This window comes from Telmatherina bonti, assembly GCF_933228915.1.
Source record: "Telmatherina bonti genome assembly, chromosome: 15".
In the NCBI taxonomy this organism is placed as follows: Eukaryota; Metazoa; Chordata; class Actinopteri; order Atheriniformes; family Telmatherinidae; genus Telmatherina; species Telmatherina bonti.
Window position 1 is genome coordinate 37216357 of NC_136613.1, and position 12602 is coordinate 37228958.

Genomic DNA, 12602 nt, shown 5'->3' on the forward strand with positions numbered 1-12602 from the left:
TCTTCCTGTGTTCTTCCCGTGTTCTTCCCATGTTCTTCCCGTGTTCTTGCTGTGTTCTTCCCATGTTCTTCCCGTGTTCTTCGTGTGTTCTTCCGGTGTTCTTGCTGTGTTCTTCCCGTGTTCTTCCTGTGTTCTTCCGGTGTTCTTCCTGTGTTCTTCCAGTGTTCTTCCTGTGTTTTTCCTGTGTTCTGCCCGTGTTCTTCCTGTGTTCTTCCTGTGTTCTTCCCGTGTTCTTCCTGTGTTCTTCCTGTGTTCTTCCTGTGTTCTTCCCGTGTTGTTCCCGTGTTCTTCCTGTGTTCTTCCTGTGTTCTTCCCGTGTTCTTCCTGTGTTCTTCCCGTGTTGTTCCCGTGTTCTTCCCGTGTTCTTCCTGTGTTCTTCCGGTGTTCTTCCTGTGTTCTTCCAGTGTTCTTCCTGTGTTTTTCCTGTGTTCTTCCCGTGTTCTTCCTGTGTTCTTCCTGTGTTCTTCCCGTGTTCTTCCTGTGTTCTTCCCGTGTTGTTCCCGTGTTCTGCCCGTGTTCTTCCCGTGTTCTTCCTGTGTTTTTCCTGTGTTCTTCCAGGGTTCTTCCCATGTTCTTCCTGTGTTCTTCCCGTGTTCTTCCCATGTTCTTCCCGTGTTCTTGCTGTGTTCTTCCCATGTTCTTCCCGTGTTCTTCGTGTGTTCTTCCGGTGTTCTTGCTGTGTTCTTCCCGTGTTCTTCCTGTGTTCTTCCAGTGTTCTTCCTATGTTCTTCCCATGTTCTTCCCGTGTTCTTCCTGTGTTCTTCCCATGTTCTTCCCGTGTTCTTCCCATGTTCTTCGTGTGTTCTTCCGGTGTTCTTCCTGTGTTCTTCCCTTGTTCTTCTCGTTATCTTCCCATGTTCTTCCTGTGTTCTTCCCATGTTCTTCCTGTGTTCTTCCCATGTTCTTCCCGTGTTCTTCCCGTGTTCTTCCCGTGTACTTCCTGTGTTCTTCCCGTGTTCTTCCCATGTTCTTCCCGTGTTCTTCCCGTGTTCTTCCTGTGTTCTTCCCGTGTTCTTCCCATGTTCTTCCCGTGTTCTTCCCGTGTTCTTCCCATGTTCTTCCCATTTTCTTCCCATGTTCTTCCCGTGTTCTTCCTGTGTTCTTCCCGTGTTCTTCCTGTGTTCTGCCCGTGTTCTTCCCGTGTATGCCTACATTCTCTTCAGCTACATACATGTTAGGTTAACTGGTTCCTCTAAATGGTCATTAGTGTGAGTGTGGATGTGAGTAACTGTGTGTGACTGGCCACCTGTCCAGGGCGTACCCCGCCTCTCGCCCAGTAATTGCTGGGGTACGTTCCAGTTTCCTGTGACCCTGAATTGGACTAGGCTGTTTAGAAAATGGATGGTGGTCTGCAGCAGGGAAACATTTAAACCTGTCGGAGTCTGGCTCTGGCTGAAAAGGACTGAAGTTAGCGACCACTGGTCCAAACAGCCCGATTCAGACTGGGTTCTGCCAAGTTGATGGGAGGGCTGTCTGTCTGCCAAAAGGCAGAAAATCTCAGTTTCCCTCTCAGTTGTTTGTCTTGTGCACCTCCTCACACCCAGTCTGGGTGTTTTATTCAGGTTCCTGTCTCAGTTTGTGGCTCAGTTTGTTACTGCTGTGACCTTTTAGCAGCATGTGCTGCTTGCTTTTCTGCTCTTCCATTCCAACATCCACCTGCAGGCGTCAAGCTTGAATATCTTTCCTTTATGAACATGTCTGTGAGTTTTGTGACTGAAATCCATTTAGCAGATTGATAGAATATTAAATGTGTGTTTCTGTTGCAGGAAACAAGCCATGCATTGCTTCCCAGCCGCAGCACTTGTGGAAGGATGAATGTGAGGAAGCATGCCTCTGGTTTGCAGAAATGGCAGCCGAGGTTTAGAACCAGGATCAGGCTTCAACACCTCCCTGTGCTGGATAAGTTACACACCAACAGGACGTGTAAACGGACCCCACGCTCAGCAGGTCCGAGGATCTGGACAGTCCGTTGTTCTGCATGATCTACAGTATGGCGTGACATCATGCTGGCAGCTGGGAAGACTCAGACGCTGTTGTAGCTAAAATGAATTTATGTGCATGTGTTTGTTACATATGCTTTAGGAGACATAACTCACACCATCACTCACGTCTAAAAGCAATACTAGACTGCTGCTCCTAACAGAGAGTAATTATTTCTTGTTACTCACCAAGAGCCAGAAAAAGCAGCCAAAATTAGTGACAGTAACCTTTTCTTTAAATGTACTCACTAGAAGTGTCTGAAAAACCACTGAATATAACGCCAGCGTTGCCATGGCAGCAGTGGGTGGACAGTGTACATCACTGCATTTACAAACATTCTGGGACTAAATGCATTCATTTTTTAACTTCTGAACTTTTCTGTAATTAATTAATCATAATGAACGTGTTAAAGCCCCAACGCTAGTAAATCTGTGATTCTATGTTATCTTACATTATATGAGGGGGGTTGGGGGGCATTAGGACACCATAATGTTTCTGCCTCTGGACACTGGATTTGGGGTGGAACCCTACATGTATTGTGTGGATTATCTTCCCTCTCTTAGCTACCATTCGGCCCCGTTTCTCCAGTCTGAATGACATTCCGACGACCCTGGATCCGGGTGGGGTGGATCAGTGAGTCATTCTTAGTACACAGCTTGTACACTAAGTGTACAAGTACAGGTACAGCTTGAGGTCATCCACGCAGGGAGGTGTCTGGTGGTGGTCTCGTTTGTGAGTTGGTAGCCATAGCCAGTCATGTTGATGAATTGACAGAGGGGGTTGAGGCCTATGCAGAACAGCGGCATGGAACTTGCATCTCCTTGGCATATGCCGCATTTGATGGGGACTTGGGTCAGGGGTCTCCACCTCGGGAGCTGCCATCCTGCAGGCCTTCTGCTGAGACACACCTGATCCAAACCAACGGCTCATTACCGGGCAGGTGCAGAAGGCGACAACATGTTGCTGGAGAATCTTTTCATTTGAATCAAGTGTGTTGTAGCAGGGAAACACTAAAACCTGCAGGATGGTAGCTCACGAGGACTGGAGTTGGAGACTTCGGGTGTATTTACATCAGGACAGTCCAGTAGACTCATCCCGGCTGGGTCTCCGTTCAGTCAGGGGGGGCAGCGTTATTCCTGGCTGAGATTTCGTTCACGCAGCACTTCAGAAACAAATCGAACCTTGTAAAAAATGTTTTCACTCTCTACCAGAAGCAAGAAAATATGGAGTTGCATCAGATCCTGCTGGTCTGGTTGATCAGATTTCTATCAGAACCAAATCCTTCCATGTGTTCCCCGGAGAGATTTTTCTCGTGCCTATCATCCCACATGCATATGTCTTGGTTGCGCGTACCCCTGATGCAGATGAACCCATGAGGCCCTTTGTATTGGAGTACACTTCCTCTGTTTGGGTTGCTGGAAATGGACCAGACCCGTGTTTGTTGGCGCACCGAGTCAGAATTATTTTGGTGCATTCATGTTTTCCCCAAATGAAGCAAACTTTCTGAGGAAATGGACCAGGATTCAGGTAAAAAAAAAGGCTGATGGGAATGTGCTCTTATGCAACTGGCTCACAGTTGGCCTCCAGGGTGGTCTGCCACAGCCTCATGAGTTTGCAAAGAAAGCCTTTAGCTTGTCATTGATCTTGTACAGCTTCCAGGATCCAGCCATTGAGTCATGGGCCTGTTTGTGCAGTGCACAGGTTTGTCTGTCTGGTTTGGCAGTTCTGTTAACCAGCAGCTGGTGTTTGACGCCTCTGGTACCTCTACAAATACCTTTCTCTGTCATGTGACATTAACCAGTAGGCAAGGTTCATGTCTGGTCCAGGTGGTGACCATTGTGATGGTACCTGGGCCTTGTTCAGGGAGTTCGTTCATCCTGAATTTCTGTCTCTCTGAGAGGACCAAGGTTTTGGCTCTGCTCGACTCAGACTGACTTCTGCTGTTTGTGACATGAATGCACAAACGTGACTGACTAACACTCTTCATAAATGACTTATTAATTTGCTTTCAGGCCAGTTTAGTTCTGTACAGAGTTTCATTCATAAGCTGGAGTAAGTGGCCAATTTGTGTCTTACTAATGACAAAAGCATAGCCTCTAATTACATAAGTTGAACTGGGATTTGACATTTCTTAAGGACCATTGACTGGCATCGCCACCAGCGTCAAGTGCTGGAAGACACTGAAGCTGCCAACACATGTCAGGCTAGGAAGAGTCTGTGTTTAATTAAGGCTAATGCATCCTTTCATAATAAAGCGGTACATTTGTGGATGATGCCAGACGTATCAAGAGATTTGTACTTATGCCCCCTCACGTAATTAATAAGACAACAATATCGCTGTGCAGCCGTGGCTGCAGATGACAGGGCTGGAAACACAAAGCTGCTAATAAACAATATGGAAATGGGAATCCTTGATGACCTCCGGGGGGTTTCAGAATTCACACGCATGTTTTAAATTGGCTAAATCTGGCCAGCAGCGCTGAATACAAAGATTCAACCTTGTGAAAGTGGCAAAGACAGAAGCTCAGAACCCCTGTTGGTAGTTTAGCAGTTATTTCTGTCCCCCAGCTGTGGGAGGGATATTAGAGTCGGAGGAAGCGACAGTATTCCCTCCACTCTGTTCAGCTCACACCAGTAAGACAGAAGGTTATTGGTGATACAGTGAGGCTCACAGGGCCTTTATCAAACATCACAAACAATTAATGGTGTCAGTAATGAGAGAATAAGAGGGCTCTTTTGTGGAAGGCCTTTTGTGCCAGAGGCCCCTCTGTCATGAAAAGACTGAGACACTCTGTTGGACCTCCCCCCACACCGGCATGCAGGAGGAGGCAGGAGGCAGTGATAAGGACAACGAGGTGCCATATTCTCACAGCGTACAAAATCTGAAAGAAAAAAAGTCAAATTAAAACAGTTGGGACAACAAATACATAAACAGAAGTTGTAAAACATCATATTTTCATCAGTTGTAAAATAAATAATGAGATTACATTTAAATTTCACTATAATAATAAACATTACACCTTTTATGCATCATCTTTAGTCATTTAAGCTTTTTAATGTTTGAAACACATCAGTACAGATAATTACTGTTCATTTTGTTGCCAGTAGGGGAGTTGAACTTGTGTCCTTAAAATACTATCACTCCTACATCCCCTTATCCATCCTCATCAACAGCAGCGTGTAACTCTGGGACGGTCATGTGACCCTCCAGCTGGTCTACGGAGGTTTTCTATCCGTCCAGGAGGTTTACAATCCAGACACAACATGTAGTGTTTATTCAGAGACTCTAGATGGTAAATCCACCATTATTTATCACATCTTCATCACCATCACCACCATGTTGCTAAGAGACCTCTATTTTCACCTGGACATGATGATGAAGACACTTCCTGTCAGACTTTCCACCAATCAGAGAGCTTAAACTGACGGTAACGTCCAATCAGGAGCAGCCAAAGATCAACAAGTGATGAGAAAAGCAGGAAAATAATGATCCTCTATGGCTGGAATAAAGCCAAGAAGACGTTTGGGATGCAGCTGAGGTGGAGGTGCTGCAGTGAGGACAGCAGGTAGATAGTAGCAGGAAGACGTGTGGAAATGAGTCATTATGTAGCTTTATCTGTTCATACATTCATTTTACATCAATTTAGCCTCAGAATCTGACAGCTGAGGCTGAAACGTCATGTCTGCATGGAAACATCACGTCTCCATGGAAACATCACGTCTGCTGGCCAGCATTCAGTCTGACTGCTCAGACTGAGCAGAGAGGAACATTCAGGCCATCATCATCATATTTTCGTCCTCTTCATCCTTCTCTCTGGTCATGATTGACACCTGCATCCGCCAGGCCTTTGGGGACCAGTCAGCCATTCTCTTGTGTTGTGGCTCTGCATGGTCGATCACTGGGGTCCCGCCCTTGGACCCTGGCTCCTGGGGCCCTACAGGGAATCGCTCTGGCCCTGTTGACATGTTTAGGAAGTAGATCTGGCCGGTATTTGTCCTGTGCCAGCGGGGAAGATGGAAGGACACAGGAAGGAGACAAAGGGAGGCGAGGATGAACGCGAGGGCCCGGCCTCTGAGCCTTTCATGGGAGAGGAGTCGTCTAGACATCAATGCTTCACAACAGAGACTCGGCCTCTTTTAATATGACTTTGAAAACCTCATGCCACCAGTCCCCACCCCCACCTCCACCCTCAGCAGCGGCTTTCGGGTGGGAAAGGAAGGCTGGTTGGGACTTTGTGGGGAGGTGGGGTGGACAGACTCAGTGAGCCAGAGAAGAAGTCGAGCTTGACCTTGCTGATGATTCATGGTGGTGGATCTGGACGTCACAGCTAAGACTTATTAAAATCCTTTATTCAGGCTTGTGCTGTGGATGCCTTGTGTGCTGACGCCTGAACAGATCAGTTCCTCCACATGTATCCACACATGCTGACTTCAACGTTTCTTTCAAGGCATTAAGACATTTCCTCAACAGTCGAGGGTTGGGTTGGACCTGCCTTCGTCTTCCATACTTTTTATTTGTGTTTTTCTTTTAATATAAACCCTGACAAGCATCGGAAGGTCTGCTATGTTGGAAATATCACGAAAAAATTGTAGCCATTTTATTTTTGATCAGAAAAATTTAAAGGATTATTTTTTTCCTCAAATCTTTAGTGGGTTGGGTAGGCTGTCAATAAACGCTTTCCAGATACACGGAACACAGCTGCTGACAACTTTACTTCCTTTCTCCTGAAGCCGCTGAGAGGTGTTGGGTCCTGGAGGCGCTCCGTCCTGTAGGCCCAGAGAGACGCTGGATCCAGGAGGCGTTTACGATTATCTATTTCAGCCATCGGCGTCGTTGGCATGTAGACTGGATACTGATGATGGACGGACATAAAATAAACCAGAATGATTTTGGAGAAAAAATACAAAAGGTTAAAGCACAACGATAAACAAAAACAGTCAACAAGAAGTTACATCTATCCATCTGCCTCTCCCAAACCTGTCCACAAGTGAAGATGCACCTTTTAAAGCTTTGTGCAACCCACACACACTCACACCTGCCCCCCCCCCCCCCCCCCCACACACACACACACACACATGTACACAGTGCTCCCCAAAATATCTTCTACAAAAAAAACACATTTCTACAAGAGTTTAAATAAATTCAATGCAAAAATAACAATATTTTCTAATTTTTCCCAATATTTTCATCATTATTTCTTCCAAGTGATGGCATCAGTCAACATGCCATTCTTTTCCCAGAAGAGTTTACTCATTCCACAGAAAAATGAAGAAAATCCAACCAAAATGATCCGATATGTGATCATGATCATAATATGAGGACATCTGGAACTCCACTGTCAGCATGATCAATAAGGTCTAGAATGGTCCTGTTCCAACTAATGTGTCTGGTTTTTATGAAACCAGCCTGATTTACAGATATAATCCAGATCAGATCTTTCTTCAGTCTGTCTGCATATATGATGCAGTTTATAATCTGGAGTTGGGAGGCAGATGGGACGCCAGCTGTCAGTGAGAAGCGGCTGTTTGTCGGGTTTGGTAATAAGAGCGATAATATCCTGCTTCATTGAGGGAATCACAACTCTAACACTAACCCTAACCTTCCTGCATAGAGACAAGGCCTGTTTCAGCTCAGCGGCACACAGGAGGGTCAGGGCTAGGCTTTCAATCGCTCATCAATCAGTTCCCATAAAACCTGAGCATTTTATTGGAGTAGAAATTGGTTTGGTAGAGTTTACTATAAAACTCAGAAACAAAGCTTGAGACAAGCTTCTGATCTGTAGAAGTTCCAGGGATGTTTATAATACGTCAGGATTTGCTTCAGAATTTCTCTTCCCAACCATTTGGACCTCAGGTCCAGGAATTTGTCGAGATCCAGATACATTTCACCTCGATGTTATCTGGGAAATTTTCCAGTCTAGTTCTTCTTCTGGGCAGATGCAGCTTTCTGTTACTAGAAAAATTCAGGTTATTAAACAAAAGTCAGGACATTTTCCTGCTTTGATGGCTTCCAGCCAAACTTTATATTTAAAGTTTCCCAATGTTACAAGGATCACTGTCTGCAGTGTCTTTTTTAGCTTTGGGTTTGGAGATCTAATTTTTCTTTTGGGTCATAGATGGTTACGGCTGATCCATGTCTACGGAGAGTTGCTGCACGGTTAAGGTTAGATTCTCCAGATGGTGTCGCTCGTCTTTACAGCTGAGGCTTTTTGAAAGTTGCATCCTGTTTTTTTAGCTAGCTCCTGGAAAGCCTCCATTGTTTCAGTGTTAGCTTCGCTTAGCAAGCTTAGCACACTTTATTGGCAGCTTCTGGTGTCAGTGGGGGAACATCATGTGCATTTACATGGATAGACCAGTTTGTATCACTTTTCTTTGAAGAGCCGTCCCAACAAGACTTTATGTCACTGATCTCCTTCGGTATGACAGATGCCTTTCTTCTTCCAATGTGAAAATGTAGAGGCTTGTTTCAGTTTCTATTATTTTGTTTATTTGAAATACTTTGAATACTTCCCCTTAAACAATGTTGATTGAGTAAATTAATGCTAAACATGATTTGAAATAAAACAATTATCAATTTGTTCAAAATTATTTTTTATTTATTACATTGTCGTGTGAACACATTATATTTCTGTTTATGTCATGAAGAGCTTGAACATCGTAGCAACTTTTTTTTTAATGTAAAACAAAAAGAAAGAAACAAAATTAGACAGCGTAAAGCGTAATGTGGTCTCTAAGGTCCTGAAAGACGGACCTCCACCTGGTCTCTAGGATCCTGAAAGACGGACCTCCACCTGGTCTCTAAGGTCCTGAAAGACGGACCTCCACCTGGTCTCTAGGATCCTGAAAGACGGACCTCCACCTGGTCTCTAAGATCCTGAAAGACGGACCTCCACCTGGTCTCTAGGATCCTGAAAGACGGACCTCCACCTGGTCTCTAAGGTCCTGAAAGACGGACCTCCACCTGGTCTCTAGGATCCTGAAAGACGGACCTCCACCTGGTCTCTAAGATCCTGAAAGACGGACCTCCACCTGGTCTCTAGGATCCTGAAAGACGGACCTCCACCTGGTCTCTAGGATCCTGAAAGACGGTCCTCCACCTGGTCTCTAGGATCCTGAAAGACGGACCTCCACCTGGTCTCTAGGATCCTGAAAGACGGACCTCCACCTGGTCTCTAGGATCCTGAAAGACGGACCTCCACCTGGTCTCTAAGATCCTGAAAGACGGACCTCCACCTGGTCTCTAGGATCCTGAAAGACGGACCTCCACCTGGTCTCTAAGGTCCTGAAAGACGGACCTCCACCTGGTCTCTAGGATCCTGAAAGACGGACCTCCACCTGGTCTCTAAGGTCCTGAAAGACGGACCTCCACCTGGTCTCTAAGGTCCTGAAAGACGGACCTCCACCTGGTCTCTAGGATCCTGAAAGACGGACCTCCACCTGGTCTCTAGGATCCTGAAAGACGGACCTCCACCTGGTCTCTAGGGTCCTGAAAGACGGACCTCCACCTGGTCTCTAAGGTCCTGAAAGACGGACCTCCACCTGGTCTCTAGGATCCTGAAAGACGGACCTCCACCTGGTCTCTAAGATCCTGAAAGACGGACCTCCACCTGGTCTCTAGGATCCTGAAAGACGGACCTCCACCTGGTCTCTAGGATCCTGAAAGACGGTCCTCCACCTGGTCTCTAGGATCCTGAAAGACGGACCTCCACCTGGTCTCTAGGATCCTGAAAGACGGACCTCCACCTGGTCTCTAGGATCCTGAAAGACGGACCTCCACCTGGTCTCTAAGGTCCTGAAAGACGGACCTCCACCTGGTCTCTAGGACCCTGAAAGACTGACCTCCACCTGGTCTCTAGGGTCCTGAAAGACGGACCTCCACCTGGTCTCTAGGATCCTGAAAGACGGACCTCCACCTGGTCTCTAGGATCCTGAAAGACGGACCTCCACCTGGTCTCTAGGATCCTGAAAGACGGACCTCCACCTGGTCTCTAGGGTCCTGAAAGACGGACCTCCACCTGGTCTCTAGGATCCTGAAAGACGGACCTCCACCTGGTCTCTAGGGTCCTGAAAGACGGACCTCCACCTGGTCTCTAGGATCCTGAAAGACGGACCTCCACCTGGTCTCTAGGGTCCTGAAAGACGGACCTCCACCTGGTCTCTAGGATCCTGAAAGACCTCTCCACACACACCTGGCTTCTGACAGGCAGCAGGTGAAGCGAGCTTGCAGGTGGGTTCAGACAGGCTGCCTGAGGAGCGTCATGAGGAAGATGGACTGCTACAAGCAGGAGGAGATTCAATAAAATGTTTCTGTAACAACTTTGCTGCATCTCTGTGTCTGAGCATCTTCTTTACAGCATTACATTCCCTACATTATCATTTATAATCCCTTTCCTGTTGCCAGATGTGCACAGCATCAGAGTAAACACCAGTTAAAACACGTGTTTCATGTAAAGGACATTTTTATACTGAAAATATCTTTGCATATTTAAAAGCTGTTTTATTATTGTTTTGATTTCAACTTTATTGTTATTATTTATCATTCATTCATTCATTTTCCGAACCGCTTATTCCAATTCAGGGTCGCGGGGAAGCTGGAGCCTATCCCAGCTGGCTTTTGGCGACAGGCAGGGTACACTCGCCAGTCCATCGCAGGGCCACACAGAGAGAGATGAACAACCACACTCACTCCTAGGAACAATTTAGAGTGACCAATTAACCTATCATGCATGTCTTTGGATGGTGGGAGGAAGCCGGAGTACCCGGAGAGAACCCACGCATACACAGGGAGAACATGCAAACACAGAAAGGCCACTGACCAAACCAGCCAAGGATCGAACCAGCGACCTTCTTGCTGTGAGGCCACAGTGCTAACCACTGCGCCACCGTGCAGCCTGTTATTGTTTATATTATTATTAATTATTTATTACAGTTTATTAAACTAATAAGCATGAGGGAGACATGCAGAGACACATGACAGTCTGATGTTGCTTTGTATTGTTAACAACTGAGATAGATCCCTCTAGTGTAGGCCATAATATATGATGATATGATACATAAAGTTATGTTTGCTGGATTTGTTCATTTATTTTTTACAACTTCCTAAAAAGAATTTAGTGGGACGAACCGTCCCTGAAACGATGAGCCAACAATGAAGCGGGACTGGCAACAGGTCCGCAGTCTGGGTACGTATGCAGGCGGGTCATACACGTTAGAAATAAATAAATATACGTACCAACTCATGTTCAGCCAATGGGAGGAGGATCCTTCGTCACCTTTAATGCGATGGAGTTTCATGAGAGAAGCAAATCCATTCTCTTAATTTAGCGCTTTGTTTTACTTTTGTCAGCAGAACAATTGTGGTCAAATGCAAGTTTGTCACTACCGGTTAGTGCTCTACGTCCATGTTCCATTTGGGACAGTACTTACGCACCGTAGTGCACACTACGCACTGCATTCCGAATTGAGACACACTTTCTTCTATGATGGCACCATCTTGGCTCCCTCTCCAGAATAAACTTTGTTGTCCCTGAGCTTATGATACAATGACATCTAGACATTTTACACAGAAAATAACAATTCTAGAAAGCGATACAGGATACCACCCTCTCTCTTTCTGGTCTCCAACCTGTTTCTGTGTACGCTTTCTGTTGCACCGTGAAGTTCTGCTTGAAGCACAACGCACCAGATGAAACTGGATCTGGTGTGTGAATGTTGGATGTGAGCTGTTACATCGAAATAAACTCTGTTTATGACAGAAAACCTGTCGGAACGGGGTGTGACACACCAGCTGGGACATGAACTGTTGTCTCAGAGTGTGTGTGTGTGTGTTGGAAACGTCCAGATAAAATATGGACTCAGTTGTAAAATAGTGTGGTGAGATGTTGAGACTAATGTTTTCTGTGATCGAGCTGGAAAGCTGTTGGCTTCTCTATGCTGAACAGGTGGGGTGTCTGGGAGCAGGTGGGGGGTGGGGAGGAATCTGACAGGTCAGGACTCTATTTTGAACGAGTACTCTGGTTCTTTAATAAACCTTTGACCCCCCTGAGGGGTCATATATCCCTGAACAACTGCTGCCACCCACAGAGAGATTAGGAATGGAGGGGGTGGGTGGGTTGGAAATTTCGGTCCACACTGACCCCTTCATGGGGGTAATGATGATGAGGATGGTGAAGATGGTGATGATGATAGTAATGATGATGAGGATGAGAGTAATGATGATGATGATAGTAATGATGATGAAGATGATGGTGATGATGATAGTAATGGTAATGATGGTGATGATGGTGATGGTGATGATGATAGTAAAGGTGATGATGATAGTAATGATGGTGAGGATGATGGTGATGATGATGATGGTGATGATGATAGTAATGATGATGATGATGATAGTAATAATGGTGATGATGGTGATGATGATAGTAATGATGATGATGATGATGGTGATGGTGTTAGTAATTAAGATGATGATAGTAGTGATGGTGATGATGATAGTAATGAAGATGATGATAGTAATGATGATGATCATGGTGATGATGATGGTAAAGGAATGATGGTGATGATGATAGCGATGTCTATGATGATAGCAATGATGGTGATGATAGTAATGATGATGATGATGATAA